Here is a 16,389-nt window from a genome sequence, read left to right on the forward strand (position 1 = left end):
AAGGAGTGAAATACATGAGTGTGAGCAAAACTAGAATTTGAATAATGTGACCGAAGAGATTTAAACTATGCCTCATCACCCAGGTTCTTAGGCTCAGTAACGTCATATCATCAGTCTGGATGAAGCAAAATATGCAAAGAAATTGGATAAATTAAAAATATATAGTATGATTATTTGGTTAGACAGTTCTCAGTGATACATAAGCTATTTCTCTAGTAAGAAGGCAAGTCTCTTTTAGATCCATTTATACTCTGCCATGACAGTATAATGAATCGTCTCAATAACGGGCCTTTTCATATAATTGAGACAGCATCATTGTAATACCAAGTTGGTTAACTTTTCTGGTCACAGTTCACTCATTTGCACAATGAAGGCATTAGATCATCTCTAAAGCTAAACCCAGCTCAAAGAACCCACAGCACTAAAGCATTGGTGAAGTGATAGAGATAAGGTTCTCCAAGCATAGTTTGCCATTGGGAAGTAACCCCTTGCAGGAATAAGGCAGTAAATCACATTATTTCACTCGGAATCATAAAATTACTTCACGGAGACTGTTTGTGGAAGTAAAAGAATAATCATAGAAGAAAATGTTTATCTATGTATAATTAACTATTATCTGCCTGCCTTTTGAGCATGCTAAAGATCTCAAAAAAAGACGACTTTTTAAAGCAAGCACAAGAGCCACTTTTTTTTCTATAATAGACACAATTGTGTCACCAGTCCCACCCAGCAGACCAGAAGGGTGGCAGCAGCTGCGTGGGCTCCTCCAGAGGCGGCGCAGCTGGCAGTCAGCCCACCGAGATGACCACCCACTCCTTTGGCTCCCCCTCTGCCACCTGGGGAAGGAGCAGAGCTGAGGCAGAAGCAGAGGCTGAGTTTGCATGCATTTTGCAGAGGCAGCCATGCAGTGGGTGAGGCCTCTGAGACATGCACAACGATCCCGACACTGTCTACGTAAAGGAGACGCGCTCCGCAGCCAGAGAAGTAAACTCTGGTGGCTGCAACCAGCCCTGCAGAACCTGCCCCCATCCCCAGAACCCCACCTGCTTGCTTATCATACAGGGCCTTGGCTCCATGAAATCAGGGGGAAAAATAAAGCTTCCTCTCTCTCTCTCCCCTGCCACTTATCTCCCTTTCTTTCCTACTTCCATTCTGTTTTTGTTAGCTTTCAATTTCTATAGCTTACAGTCTACCTCATGTTCTATGATTCACCTGGTAGCCTGTCTTCCTTAGCTTTGAGACTGTTGCTTTGAAGTTATATTCAGTCCATTTCTATTTGAAGCACTGAATTACATTAATGGATGGGGTTTTTTTTTGCAATAGCCATATTATACGAAAAATTTCATGAATTAGCATGAAAAGAAACTAGTTATTATACCCATATTGCTCTATGATGCATAACATGTAATAAAGTTACTAATTGGGCAGGCCACGGTGGCTCAGCAGGCAAGAATGCTCGTCTGCCATGCCAGAGGACCTGGGTTCGATTCCTGGTGCCTGCCCATGTAAAAAATACAAATTAAAAAAAATAATAAAAAGTTACTAATTGAACCTATATCATCACGAATGCAATTAATTTTTAAAGCAGGATTGTAGCACAGAACAGTGTTCTAATCAATATTCTCTTTACTTAATGAATGTTCTTGAAAGCAGAACTTAATCTCTACTACCTGTTTCCTCTCATGCAGTAACAAGACCACTTCAAGCTCATTTCAAAATTTTAATGCTCTTCGCAAAATCCAGAATGTGATGCACGTAAAACAGAGAAGCATAATATTAACCTACAAGAATAAAACCATCATTAACTACTTTTTTTAAAACATCATATGAAAAGAAGTCATAAAATATTTTAAGTAACAAAATTTGTTTATATTAAATATAAAATAGCATCCATTCAATAAATATCATTGAATACTTTATAGATGAACATGTTAGGTTTAGTAAATAAAGAAATATTTACTTTCTTTGATCATGCTTCACTATTAAATTTTAAACCGCAAAAACCCACATTTATCCTTTTGCAAGTGGGGAGGGATTTCATGTCATGTCTTGAAATCTTGGGATGTTTGTAACACCAATCACTAATTTTTCTTATTTCTAAGAATTTCTCATTGCTACAATGACATCATTATGGATCTCAGAATATATCTATACTTGTGACAGTAGATAGTTTAAGTCCAGCATTTCTTTAGTAATGGCGTTCTTAAGTTTATCACTCTGTGAAAACTAATACACTAATTTTTCCATAAATCTACCTGCTCTGAGAGACAAATACAGCAATAAAAACGTCAGAAAGTATGGCTAATTAAAACAGCAACAATATGCAAGACAGAATTTTTTTTTTAGATTTAGAATTTATTTTATTTTTTAAATTTATTTATTAATTAAAAAATAAACAAAATAAAACAACATACATAATCAGTAATTCACAATATCATCACTTAGTTCATATTCATCATTTCTTAGAACATTTGCATTAATTCAGAAAAAGAAATAGAAAGACAATAGAAAAAGAAATAAAACGAACACAGGAAAGAAAAAAAAAAAAAGATTATACCTACCATACCCCTTACCCCTCACTTTCATTGATCACTAGCATTTCAAACTAAATTTATTTTTGCATTTGTTCCCCCTATTATTTATTTTTATTCCATATGTTCTACTCCTTTGTTGACAAGGTAGATAAGCATCAGATACAAGGTTAAGACAGAATTTTTTTAAACAACCATATTAAGTAGTTCCTGTTGTCGCACTCGTTTACAGATAAAGAAACAAATTCCATTTGTTTGCTTTTTAAATACTCTTTCTGTTAGTTATCCTCAGGTGTTAATAGGTTCTGACCACAGCCTAATAGACTACACTGTGTTCTGTAAGACGCTCTATTTAATTACCATTAAATCTACTTTCCGTGTTGTAATTCACAGCTCACTTTCCTGGTCTAAACCATATTTAACACTAATAGTATGTCCAGTAATAATAATAAGGAAATGTTTGTTATATGCTTACCCTCTACCGGTTGCTGTGCTATCTGCTTTAGCAGAACACTGGGGAGGATATTTAGCAAAATCCTCCAATAACTCTGTGACGTAGACACAAGTTCACTTCAAGATGAGAAACTGCCACCTAGTAAATTTGCTGGTTATTTTATGGTTTATATGGGCTAATCTAATAAATTAATTATCTGTTTATAAAGGTCTTTTGTGATTCATCAGGCACCTTCTGTGTTGTATCTTAGTGAGATCATTCACTGTTTACCTGAAAGCTCCTTCCTTGAAGAGATGTCCTTATTTTAACTTACGCTTCCATCCACTAAATTGAATTGACTTTTTGCAGTACAATGAGGCTCTGTATAACCTGGATGGACTCAACAGTCTAAGATACTTTTCTATTTTAATGATGGTCTGTAAGAAGTCTTAAGGTGACGTTCAAAGTGAAGCTGTGATCAGATTACTCTGCATATCTAGCCTGTCCCTAAAATGTAGCATCTTTTAAAATTAAATTTTAAGAGTAACACTGTTGAACAAACTTGTGCCAAAACAGAATTCTGGTCTAGGATACCCCAAATCTAAGATGGGGGTGGTAACATCGCTTCTCAGAGATTATAATCTTGAATTTAACACTGGTTTCTCAACAGGAAAAACAAACAAACAAAAATTAGGAAAGGTAAACTGCTTCAGGCATAGAGGTAATACCTAAATATAAGATCTTAAAAAACATTGCATTGTGGGAAAAATTTTTTTGCGTCCAGTATCTGACGTAGGTCTCAAACAGCTTCAGAACTAGGCCCTGTAAATACTAGGGTACTAGAACAATCTCAGTGCAGCCGTTGAGATTTATTGGTTATGCTGATTTAAGTTATAGGAAGAAATAAAACAAAGGCTTTTTTTCAGCAAAAAGTTTATTTAAAATTTCCATTAGCTTCATAAAATGACATTGCCAAAATGGGAAAATCGCTTCTAAAACATGAAGCTTCCAATATTAGATTTTTTTTAACTTAAAAGACATACATATATCAGCTAGAAATCCAACAAAATTGAAAAAAAATTCAAATCCTGCTGATGCCTCTCCAATCACCATAAATTGTGATTTGAATTCAATTCAAGTAAAATAATATATCAGCTAGAAATCCAATAAAATTGAAAAAAATTCAAATCCTGCTGAGGCCTCTAAGATCACCATAAATTGTGATTTGAATTCAATTCAAGTAAAATAAAAAAACTTTGAAAACAAAATACTTTGTTTTGTTTTGCATGAGTTTGTTTCTGTTGTTCTTATTCCTCAGGTCTTGATGTATTATCCACAACGGGAATAATTCTGCCAAATAATTTTTAAAATTTTAAAAGAATTTTTATATTCAGTGGCATTTTAATTCTCATTAGATTCAACTACATATCAGATTATCCTAGGCTATAATTTCATATAATTTTCATTCCTTATAATTTCAATATATTCAAATACTTTTTAAAATGAATTATTTTATTATTTTAGAATAGTTTTAGATTTATAGAAAAATAAAGGCTATACAGAGTTTGTATATCCCCTAAACTCAGTTTCCACTATTATTAACATCTTCCATTAGGACTGAACATTTGGCACACTTAATGAACCAATACTGATACATTTTGATTAACTCATGTCCATACTTTATTCAGGTTTCCTTTGTTTTTTTTTTTTTTAACTGAATGTCCTTTTCTGTTCCATGATCCCATCAGAATTCCATATTATACTCTGAAGTGGGACAGTTTCTCACATTTGCCTTCTATTAATGACTTTGACAGGTTTGAGAAGTTCAGGTCAGGCATTTTGTAGAATATTTCCCAGTTGGGATTTGTTTGATGACTACAGATCAGGTATTTTGTACAATGTTGTCCAAGTGGGATTTGTCTGATGCTTTTCTCATAATTAGATCAGATTCATGGGTTTAGGAAGCAAGACAACAGTAGTAAACTGTCATTCTCATCACATCATATCAAGGACAATGAAAGTTATTTTATCGAAAAAGAAAAGCAAAACACATGAAATAAAATGGTTTTGTTCTATATTTTCCTAAACAAAATGGTTCTACTTAAAATAATCACGTTAAGGGCAGTGTGATGGTGGCTCAGTAGCAGAGTTCTCACCTGCCATGCCAGAGACCTGGGTTCGATTCCCAGAGCCTGCCCATGCAAAACAAGCAAATAAATAAATAACCATGCTAAAATATATAAGTAAATCACAAATAACTTGTACATAGAAGGATAATAATGCGTAGATTTTTACTTTCTTTTTACAGAATATTCAATATCTGATTTAACTAGTATAAATTTCAATGTGATTTTTTGCTGCCCACTGAAAATTTCCAGGGAAAATTTCCATTATTTATCAATTTCCAATATCTGTTTATAAAAATACCTTAACTTTAATTTAAATAAGGTCATCCACGGTCATGTGTTTTTCAGTCAGACTTTGCAATAAAACTTGAAATTCAGACAAAGTATAGAAAATGAATGTCCTCAATTTATAGATTTTAGGTATCCCAGTTTATCATCCTGCTGCTAAATATGAGTAAATTTGATTTTATATGTTTAGATGGCACTTGGCAATTAAAAATATAACCATAAAATTGGCTTGGTTGGTCTAAAAATAACCCTTTTATTGTGCCAAATATTTCATAATGTAATAGTTATTATTTAAGTAAGCAACTAATTTGGGAATAATGAATTACAAATAGGTCTTTTGAAACATTGACTGGTTAATATATAACTTTATTTTCCAAGCAGTAACTTTATGCCCACTGTGCTTGGGACGATCTCTATTCAAAAAATGTTTACTTTAAAATTTTCTTTTAGAGAATAAGCAAGAACTATGTACCTTTTGACTTTGCCTTTAAATCAGCAACGTTATATGAAACATCATGTTTCACAGCATTTTTAAGACTGTCACTTTCTTTGTCTCTTTATACCACTTTGAGATTAGCTATTGCTTGCTATATGTTATGCATTAAAATTGCTTAAAATGGTGAAGTTCAGTTATTAAGAATATGAAAATTAAATGTTCCCTGCAGAATTACTTAACCTTGTATTGTTATATTGGGATCACTTGATAAAAGAACATTTCTCAGCTATTTACAATATAATTCATAGTAAAATAGCACTTACCGAAAGAGATTTCCTCTGTAGTAAAGTTTACTGCAAGAGAAGGTAGTCTGCTAAGCCATGAAAATGATATTTTTATATCATTTGTCCTTTATTTGAATTCTGTTTTCAGTTGAAAAACTAAAATCTCTTTGACTCAATTTTCTCAGAACCTGTTGGAAACACTAGGACACACAAGATTGAAATGCCATGCCAGGTGCTGGTAATGCAGAGAGGAACAAGACAGTGGCGTACCCCGGGGACCCTCCAGTCTAACTGGAATACTCGGGACTCTAGCATAGAAGCACACTCATTCTAAGCATATTGATGCAGTGTTTTTACAGGAGAGGAGGTGATTAAAGCCTGTGACAGCAGACGCCTTACTTACCTTAGGTCTAGTACACAGCACATCATTGACACCTGGAAAATTTTGCTTAATTATTCATGAATTCATGAGTAGATGGGGCTCTTGGTCTCCGTTTAGAAGGTGGAAGAAAGTTCTGTAAGTACACATGGGAGGGTGTGAGTTAGAATGGAATATTTAGACCGCTGCACTTCTCTAGGTGCTAGATCAGCCCAGAGAGGTAAGCGAACACAAAATCCCGATCGATCGTGCATTATGTTCTGAAGTGTTGGAACTTGGTTTGCTGAGTGACACCAGTGCAAGTGCAAAGTAATAGCAAAGAAAATCTCGCAACCGGTTTGAACTTTAGAAAGATACCTCTGACCACAAATGAAAGGTGAAGAGAAGAATAACAATGCTTGAGGCAGGTAGGGAGAAATTCAGATCTTTGCTATTTCATAGATGTTGTCACTAATCAATGATCGATGTTTATTTCCACCATATTGATTTCCGATTGCATGAATAGCAACTATTTTCTGCAACCATTTATATTTCTTCCAATTTGCTCAAGTCATTTCTAGGTTAATTTAAGATGTTTTTTCTTGCAGCCATTTTGTTTGCCCTGTTTATAACCATTCCAATAAACTCTACTTGTGCCTTTCCTGTATTTTCCCTACTCATCCTTCTGGTTAGCTAAGCATGTTTCTAAGTGTCAAAGGAAGCAAAGAACTATGAGAATGTGTGCGAGTTGGTGCAGGCAGTGGGTATACACTGGTAATCATTCCTTCCCCTCCAGCCCCCACGTGTATTCTACAGGGAAGCAGGATAAAGCTGGAGTCAATATCTACATGTAATCGTTTAGAACACTTCACTCTTTTGCTCAGAAAAGGTCTATCTAGATAATACTGGCTTTACCTGTCATTTTTTCGCTTTACCTTTGCCTCTGGTCCTGAAAACTTTTCCCAGCCCAGGTGTGGATGTGATTTTTAAAGAGAAATCTCTATTCCTCATTTAGTCTATATAGTTTTGTTACATTTGTGTTGGAAGCACTAAAAGTATTCAAGTAGGACTTGTTTGTTTTTAATAATTTATGTACTTATAGCTCTAATTTGCTTAGAGTATGTCCAAGGTTACCTTCTTTATCAATGTTAAAGATATATTTTCATTTGTGCCCCAATAAGGCCTGTTTGTAGCAAATATTTTTTAAATGTCCCATATTAGATTGCTATGTGTATCTGATGTAAGTAGTGCTCTAATAGGTTTTTATAAAGATGATGATAATTTCCCCTATGAGATCAATATTTAAGAGCAATTTCGTATTATAAAATGATTTCACATGCAAATCATGGTTTATTTGCTGGAAAAACAGAGACATTTTCATTGGTCTGCAAAATCTCTCACCTTCCTCTCAAGACAGTGGTAGTCTGATATGCACAAGTATTTATTTGAGTGACTTATTTTCTTGCTCTATATAATTTCCTAAATATTCCAGTGGAGTATTCCAGTGGAGACTGATCTTGAAGAACAAAAATCCACCAGATGTTTTAGGGATAATATACTAGCTTCACTGCTTCTGTTCAAGTCTGTAAATTGAAACTAACGTCTCTAGTGACTCATCATCTGTAATCAGACAACCTTCCATGAATATAGGCTTGTTATTACTCACTTATGTGTTTACTATGTAATGAAATGACTAATTAATTGTATCTCTCTTGGCTGTTAAAATGTACTCAATGTGCCAAAATTTTTCCTATTCTCTATCTGACTCATTCTGATGTTTTATCACATTTATGTATGTATTTGTTAAATATGTACTAAGTATTCCACGCAAAGTTTAACATGCTTCAGGGTTCATCTGCTAATCAGACGTCTTAGGGTTCTTTGGCTAATTAATTGCCAAAGTATTTAATAAGCAAAGTTAGAATAACTAAAGTAAAAGAGTCCATAGTAAGCCCCCAATAATGGCTTAATTATCTTGTGGAGGTGGTAGTAAAAAGTCTGACAGTTCAACGTAAGGGAGATAGAGTATCCATGGCTTGAATTTATCTTTCATGTCAGTCAAACGTTTGCTTTCATAGGGGCTTTCATTCACCTGATATTTCTTTGCTTTATTCCTCCAATTATTCTGGATTTCAATTTGAAGGAATAAAAAGCAATATGGGGTGGTGCAACGGTGGCTCAGTGGCAGAATTCTCTTGCCTGCCATGCCGGAGACCCCAATTCTATTCCCGGAGCCTACCCACGCAAAAAAAAAAAACAAAAAATGAAAAACAATATGCTTGTTACAGAGGTAGTTTGAGTTGCTTTAGTTCAATATTCGGTTAGTATGCCTTATTAATGATAGTAAGTTTGTTTTTCTGTTTATTTTTATTGGGGATTTATTATTGTATGTTTTTTCCAGCAGTCTTTTTGGTGACTCTAAGCATGACACTTATAAGAAAACATATACAAGCTGAGATATTACTTTGTGTTTCTGTTTTTTAGTATAATGTATTAAAATTAGCAACATTTTAATTCATATATTTATCAATAGAGTCATATTTGGTTGTAGATAAATTTCACATGTACTTCTTAATTTTGCTATTAAAAAGAATCTTTCATTTGCCCTTGATGTTTTCCAAGCAATGAGGAATCATGTTGTGGGATTTTGATATTTGTCAGGCTCTTGATTCACAATAATGCATCATCGTCAGTACTTTGCTTTTAATAGTCGTATTTTTATTTGCCATTATCAGGCTGATATATTAAAATTCAATAATTCATTATGATAAGCACATAATAGAGTATATTTCTTCAAACGAAAAGCCTTACATCCATGACATCATTGTTTCAACATCTGCTCTGTTATAGGCACTGTTCAGGGCAGGAGGGAAAAGCTGCAGGTTAAACATTCAGAAAGTTCAATATTTCCTCAGCCAATCCCAGGAGCTTACCTGGTTTCTATTAACATTAACTGGGCATAAAAATAATTGAAAAATATGATGTGGTAAACACCAAAAAACAGTTTCCATTTCGAGCGTGATTTCCTGAAGATCGTTGTGTGACTTTAGACTATTGTTTTTTTTAGAAACTTATGAAACGTAGTATTTAATTTTAATTCTGTTGCTGCCATTGTTCCCCAACTTGATTAAAAGAAAAAGAGTCTTGAAGAACTTTATCTTCTGCACTCCACAGAGCATCAGCGCATATTGTTACTGTTGCTATTTTAATGAACTGATTTTTTTGTTTTGCTTTTTATAAAGGCACTTCATATAAGTTGAATTAAAATGTATATACCCCTAAATCAAGAGAAACAGCTTTTTAGCCCTTACGTTCATCTCTTTGAAAAATCTCTGTAGCTTTATCCCTATTGGCCAGCATAAGAAGTGACTTCGTTCCATAAGTCCTGCTTTTTCTGATAGAATATTTCACAAATCAAATTGAAGTTTTTAATAATTTCACCATGACACTGATGAGATATACTACTCAAACAACATAGTGAAATCTGGTACATAATATTAGCAATTTACATTCACATACGTTTATGAGTACATCTTTCACATCATTCCTTTTTAAAATCATTTTATTTGCTTAAATCATTCTGGATGATGATGGTGATGATGGTGATGGTGGTGATGACAAATGATAATGGCTGCACATTTTTAGGTAACTTACATAATGACTTGTGATGGTTAATTCCATGTGTCACCTTGGCTAGGTTATAGTGTCCAGTTGTCTGGTCAAGCAAATATTGGCTTGATTGTTCCTGAAGGTACATCATGGATTTAAATGATTTGTCAGTTGATTGTGTCTATGGCTAATTATATCTACAATCAACAAAAGAGATTGCCTGCCTTAAGCAATGAAAGGAATAACCTCATCAAGTCAGGTGAGGCCCATAATGGGAGAACTGAGGAGTTCAGCAGTCGGAAAGAAGAATTTTTATCTCTACATCAGCCAGCCAGCTTCTCCTGGGAAATTCATCATCATTTTCATCAGAGTTCGCAGCTTGTGCCTTCTGGGGATTTTAACATCACTGAGTTCCCAACCTGCCGGATTCAGACTTGGTGATCCCCACAGCTGTGTGAGCTAATACCTATAATTTACGCATGTAATCAGTTCTTTTTCTCTGGAAGCCCTAATACTAATTTTGGTATCAGGAGTGGGGTGCTATTATTACAAATACATAAAAATATTGAAATGGCTTTGAGTGTGTAAGTGAGTAAAGGCTGGAAAAATTTTAAGGTGCTTAGTAGAAAAAGCCAAGATTGCTTTGGAGAGTCTGTCAGTAGATGTATGGACCCTGAAGGTACCTCTGATGAGGCCTCAGAAGGAAAGGATGAATGAGTCATTGGAGCCTGGAGGAAGGCTATCCTTATTAAAAAGTAGCAGAGAACTTTGTGATATTGTGTCCTAACATCAGAAGAAAGGCCAGACTTGAAAACAGTGAACTTGGATATTTAGCCAAGGACATTTCCAAGCTAAGTGTGGCAGGTACAGCCTGGTTTCTCCTTGCAGCTTGTAGTAAAATTCAAGAGAGAAAGGAAAAGCTAAGAATTAAACTTTTAACCAGAATTTGATGATTTGGAAGATTCTGAGCCTGTCAGGGTAGCATGCATGCACTGATTCTAAGGTCAGAAACTAGCTCTATCATGGCTGTCTCTGAGTCACCAGGATTCAAATTGCAGAGAACAGTTAGGGTTTAATTGAACAATCTTTTGCCAAAGAGAGTGTGACAGAATTTGACCCAGTCACCCATTTAAGTGGAAGCCAAGTTGGGAAGTGCAGTTATCCAGGAAGGATAGTGGAAAATCCTTTTGTCTGATACGTTGAAACTCCTTAAACTGCATGCAAAGCCAAATTTTTGCAAAATTTGTATGAGCAGAATTACTACCAACCTGGATTAAAAGGAACAGAGAAGGGATGAATTAAGGGAGAATGACTTCAAAGAGAGATCTGTGGAACAGAACTCTGGACCACAAAAGCTCAAACAAAGAGAGCAACCTACCCATATGTGCTACCAGGGTGGGTCTGTCCCTGTGTTTGGAGAGGTCAGACCACCTGCTCTGGCAGTTGCAAAGGGAGACCCTGGCAAATAGATATTTCAGAAGAGTGTTGCCACCCTGGTGCTCAGGGCTGGTAGGGCCTGTGCCGTGGTGTTTACAATTAGCCTGGCTACCACCTCATTGCCCAGAGAGGGTGGGGCTTATGCCCCTGGGGTTCTTGGGGATCTTGGCCACCATTCTAATGCTCAAAGAGGTGGGGCTTATGCCCCTGGGGTTCTTGGGGATCTTGGCCACCATTCTGATGCTCAAAGAGGTGGGGCCTACATCCCAGTGTTCAGGGAGGGCGTGACTGCTGTGCAAGTCCTTGGACAAGGTGGAGCTGCCACACCAGCAGGCCCAGAGGACAAAGTAACAATTTAGAGATGACACTCAGACCTTGAAATCTCGTGATCTCTTTGCATCTTTCTTTGCCTGGCTGGATTTCAATCCTGTCCAGGGACCCTGATCCCTGTTTTCCTTCCAGTTTCTCCCTTCTAGAATGGAAATGTTTATCCTGTGCCATTTGACAACAAAGCCAAGGGCCCAGGGATTGCTGGCAGCCAGCCCCAGAATATCACATTTTTTCAGGAAGAAAGCATCACTTTGTTGATACCTCAGTTTTGGACTTCTCCCAGCCTCAAAGCTATGAGCCAATGAATTCCCACTGTTTAAGCTCATATACTGTTTGACATTTGTTTTAGTAGTTGTAATAATGCCTCAATTAATGTTCTATGTACCGTATACCATATACTGTGCTTTCTAGAACCTTCTGAGTTCAATATTGTTAATGTTTTTCCACTTTGCATTTAGACTGATCGTATATTCAGGTGTTCATTTGCTTCCTTTTGACTTGGTGTTTTCTTGTTTTAAAATTGTGGGACTCGACCAGGGACTATTTAGCCCTCCAGGGAACTTTGAGACTTAAGTCACAACTATCATCTAGCAGATAGAAGCCAGAGATACTGCGAAACGTCCTGCGTGCACAGGACAGCCCTGCCACAAAGAGACCTGCGGCTCCTAATGGCAGCAGCGCCAAAGCTGAGGAAACCTGAATTAGAGATTTGGCTCAGGTCGAGTCTCTGCTAATCCCTGCACTTGGCTATGTCATTGACATTAGCTTGCATTTCTGCCATATTGTCCTAAAGATATTCCTTGTTTTTTTTTTTTTTTTTTTTAACTTCAGGAGTTTACCCTGAAGAGTCTGAGACTCAAATTTAAAGAAGTCTTTGCCCATGAGAGCTTCTTCATTCCAACAAAATGGTGACTCCCAACACTGGATGTCCACTTACAATCCTCTATAGAGATTTTTTAAATACATATTTACTTGGCATGGAAAAGGCCTAAGCATCTCTATCTCACATTCAATAGATAATTCTTACGTGTTGTCACACTTGAATACCACTATTAGAGTCACTGCTTCTTCAACTAATGTCAAGCTAGTTTCTTGATCACAGGATTTCTAAGGTCTGAACTTTTATGTAATTAAAGATGTCTTTTGTTGTTAAAGTGGAAGAAATATCATTGACTTGATAGATTTTAAATATATTCCAAGAAGGGAAAAATAACATTAAAAATACGTTATTGTGAAATGAGTGTTCTAGAACTCTGGGCTAAGGTGTACCCAGTTATCTCTGTATCCTATGCCCCAAAACAATAATGAGCAAAGACCCTCCTAAACAAACACCAGAGTCTACCCTGACAGTGCGCTTCTGGCGATGAAGGACTTGGAGTGTATCAATAGACTTTGTTTATTTTTACTAAAGTCTGAGCCTGTTCATATGTCATAACCACTCATTCACTATGTGACATGTTTTTTTTCATTAGTTAGGTAGTTCATAGATCCAGAGACTTGTGGAGTCAGAGTAAGTGGCTTCTTTTCCTTCAGTGCTGCTGATTTCCAAGATGTATTTTTATCTCTGCACATCTGCCAAAGTTGTCATAGAAATTCTATAGCTGAAGAGTGAGTGATTTTCTGAGGCCTTATATTGGTTCATAGGAACTCAGCTGAAAAACCAATTACCTTCTAGAAGGAATTTCAATTTAAATACACTGCAATCTCAGTAGCTACGTGAGCAAAGAGCTTTAGTTTATTTTAAACCTTTGTCTTCTCCAGTTGTGTGTTTCAGCATACGTACAGGATATCCAGGATGACATCAAAAGCATAATTGCACATTATAGTTTATATTATTTCAAGTCATTAGTAAATAATTCATAACAACTATTGAATTGAATGCTAACAGGTAGTAATTACTCAACAAAATGTATATCAAGTGAAGACAGAAACAAAGCAAAGATACATTGACACAAGATGTGTATTATGATTTAGGTACTTGCAGGTTTTGATGAAATGTTACTAAAATAGTTACATGATAATTGATGTGTTTGATATTAAATACCTGGCACTCAACCGCTCTCATTTTTGTAGCTATTTTTATTATCCAAGATGAATGAATGAATTAATCTGATTCAAACTAAGGAAGTTTTACTTAATTTTTTTTTCTTTGTGAGTCAGGAGAAAGTAGACAGTATCGTAATTTACATGATTGATCTTAAACAACAGCTAAATTTAGAAAAGGCATGAGGCAACTTTATATCTGTAACTTTCACAGGACCCCTACTTCCTTCCCATAAAAGGACGAGAAATATGAGGAGTTTGACTCTCAAATAACAAACCAGCTACAATTCAGGGGGGAGCACCCCATATTCATTAAAGTGGGAAAATTAAACATGCTAAAAATAGTTCTATATTCATATTTATTTTATTTTAATTTAGAATCTGATAATGATTCCAATTGAAGAATTATTCAAACTAATCAAATAGAATCCTTGGTTTAAAAACCTCATAACAATAAGAATGACATAAATGATCATAAATGTATGACTAGATTTCAGTTGCTGGTCATATGACAGATGCATATGTATCATCTGGGCATTAAATACATTTCAGCTGCTTTTATTTTTATTATCCTGACTTCTGGAAATTTGAAGAATTCTTGTTTTGAAAACTTTGTTTCTTTTAACTTACTAACTCCTGTTTTTAGATGAAACTTTTTATAAAAATTTTGCCCCACAATATCTATTTGGGGACCATGGTGAAAAAAAATGACAGGAAAATACTAGAGGAAAGCATAAAAGGTCACTAGTTATGTGACGTTGGGTGTATCACTTAACCTCTCAGTCACTGTCCTCATTTGGGAGATGAAAATTAAAATGCTTTTGCCACAAAGTAGTTACATAGGCATAAAAGTAGATCACATATAAAATCAGTTAGCAGTAAACATTGTTCATGGGAAATCTTTGGGTTTATTCTTAAAGTAAGGCTTGTTTTAATATTCAAAAGAAAAGTCCTTTGCACTTTTTCTTATTACAAAATGTATGCATTAATAGTTAATGAAAATAGTTTCTCATAGCAGTTATTTGCTTTATGACGTTCAGCTTCACTGATTTTTCTATAACATTATGGCTTTCAGATGAAAGAAAATATTGGTCAGTACTAAGATTTCAGAAATCCTCCTTTCCTTTGCCGTAGTCACGTAGCTGCAGCAGCAAGGTTCAAATGGCCTGATTCACTTTGAATCTAAACCTATTGAATTATAAGTCACATTCTGCAGTGAACAGCATCTCCAAAAGAGGTTTGAATAAATCCCCCAGGACAGCAAAAAGCAAACAAGATGCGAGGATGTGCCCTAAGCATGCAGATTACTCTCCTGTGAACAATTAAGTGCTCTTAGCTATCCAAAATAATGTACTTCAACATGCCATGTCGTGTCCATTGTTCTTGACACTGCAGATTAGACTTGAGATCAACAATTACAAACAGCAAAGAAAGTAGGTTAATAAAAAAGGCTTTTTCCCCCCTCAGAGGCATTCCATTGGCAAGATTTCCTCACTTTGGGTTGGTTTCCAAGAATTTCTGGAGCCTTTTCCTTTGAGGGAGACCCCTTTCTTTGAATAACTTTCCGAGATCCCAGACTTGATATTCTTCAATTTCTCCAAATATGAAATGAAATCTAATTATTTTATTCTATACAGTTCAGTCACTCAGACAAAACATATATTTCAGTAAAATGTAGTAATCACAATTTATCATGAATAAAAATAGCTAATGGGTGAGATGGCAGAGTAGGTTCTAGAACTCCCTCCTCCAGGACAGCCAGTGGACAGGCAGGAACTGTGTGAAACAACTGTTCTGGGGCTGCAGAGGCCAGGGGAGCACTGTAGAGCATCTGGGGAAGAGCGGAAAAGAGAAGCTAAGAGACTGTGGTAAGAAACGTGTCTGTAGTGACTGCTGGCACCCACCCCTCCCCCAGCTCTAGAGAAAGGCCGTCATTGGGTCTGGCCCCTGGCTAGCTGCTGTAGATGGAGAGAGTGGTGGACGTTCTCTTCCCTACAAATGGTATGGGGGGAGGGTGGCACAGACAAGTGCTGATCACAGCTTTGGCATATTTAGGGTGCTGACTTCCAGATCTGAAGCGCTGTTCTAGTCTGCCCTGGAGAGGGACCACCATGGCCATTTCTTCAACCCTGCCCCCGACAAGGGTGAAGCTGGTAGAGGTTTAAAGAAACAGTGCCTCTTTGGGGCTGCAGGGAACAGTATGTTGGAAAGTGCCATCTATTGGACAAGCTAGGAAAGTACATCTTCAAAGAGCTGTCAAAAGGATTTTGAACTCTGTCCTGACCTTCTGCCCCTTGTGTGGGTCCCTGGCTCTGTTTTGACTAGGAAATACTGACTAGGAAGAGTCCTTTCCAAGTTGACCATCATCCACAATTTGCCTTCAAGGCAAAAACAGCTAGAGGCAATAATAGAAATGTAAAAATAACTATAGATGTAAAAGAAAAGATCAAGATTTCAGGAGAAGGAATAGAGGAAAGGAAGCTTTCTCCTGGGGATAAAACAATCGCACTAATG

The 16,389-nt window shown here is 36.1% G+C and overlaps 1 protein-coding gene across 2 annotated transcripts in view; it reads left to right on the plus strand.

Moving 5' to 3' along the window:
* Positions 1 to 16,389, plus strand: part of GPM6A (glycoprotein M6A) — a 348,469-nt gene that overhangs the window by 306,926 nt on the left and 25,154 nt on the right. The gene's annotated exons all lie outside the window — the stretch shown is intronic.

This window comes from Tamandua tetradactyla, chromosome 26 (genome assembly GCF_023851605.1).
Source record: "Tamandua tetradactyla isolate mTamTet1 chromosome 26, mTamTet1.pri, whole genome shotgun sequence".
NCBI lineage: Eukaryota > Metazoa > Chordata > Mammalia > Pilosa > Myrmecophagidae > Tamandua > Tamandua tetradactyla.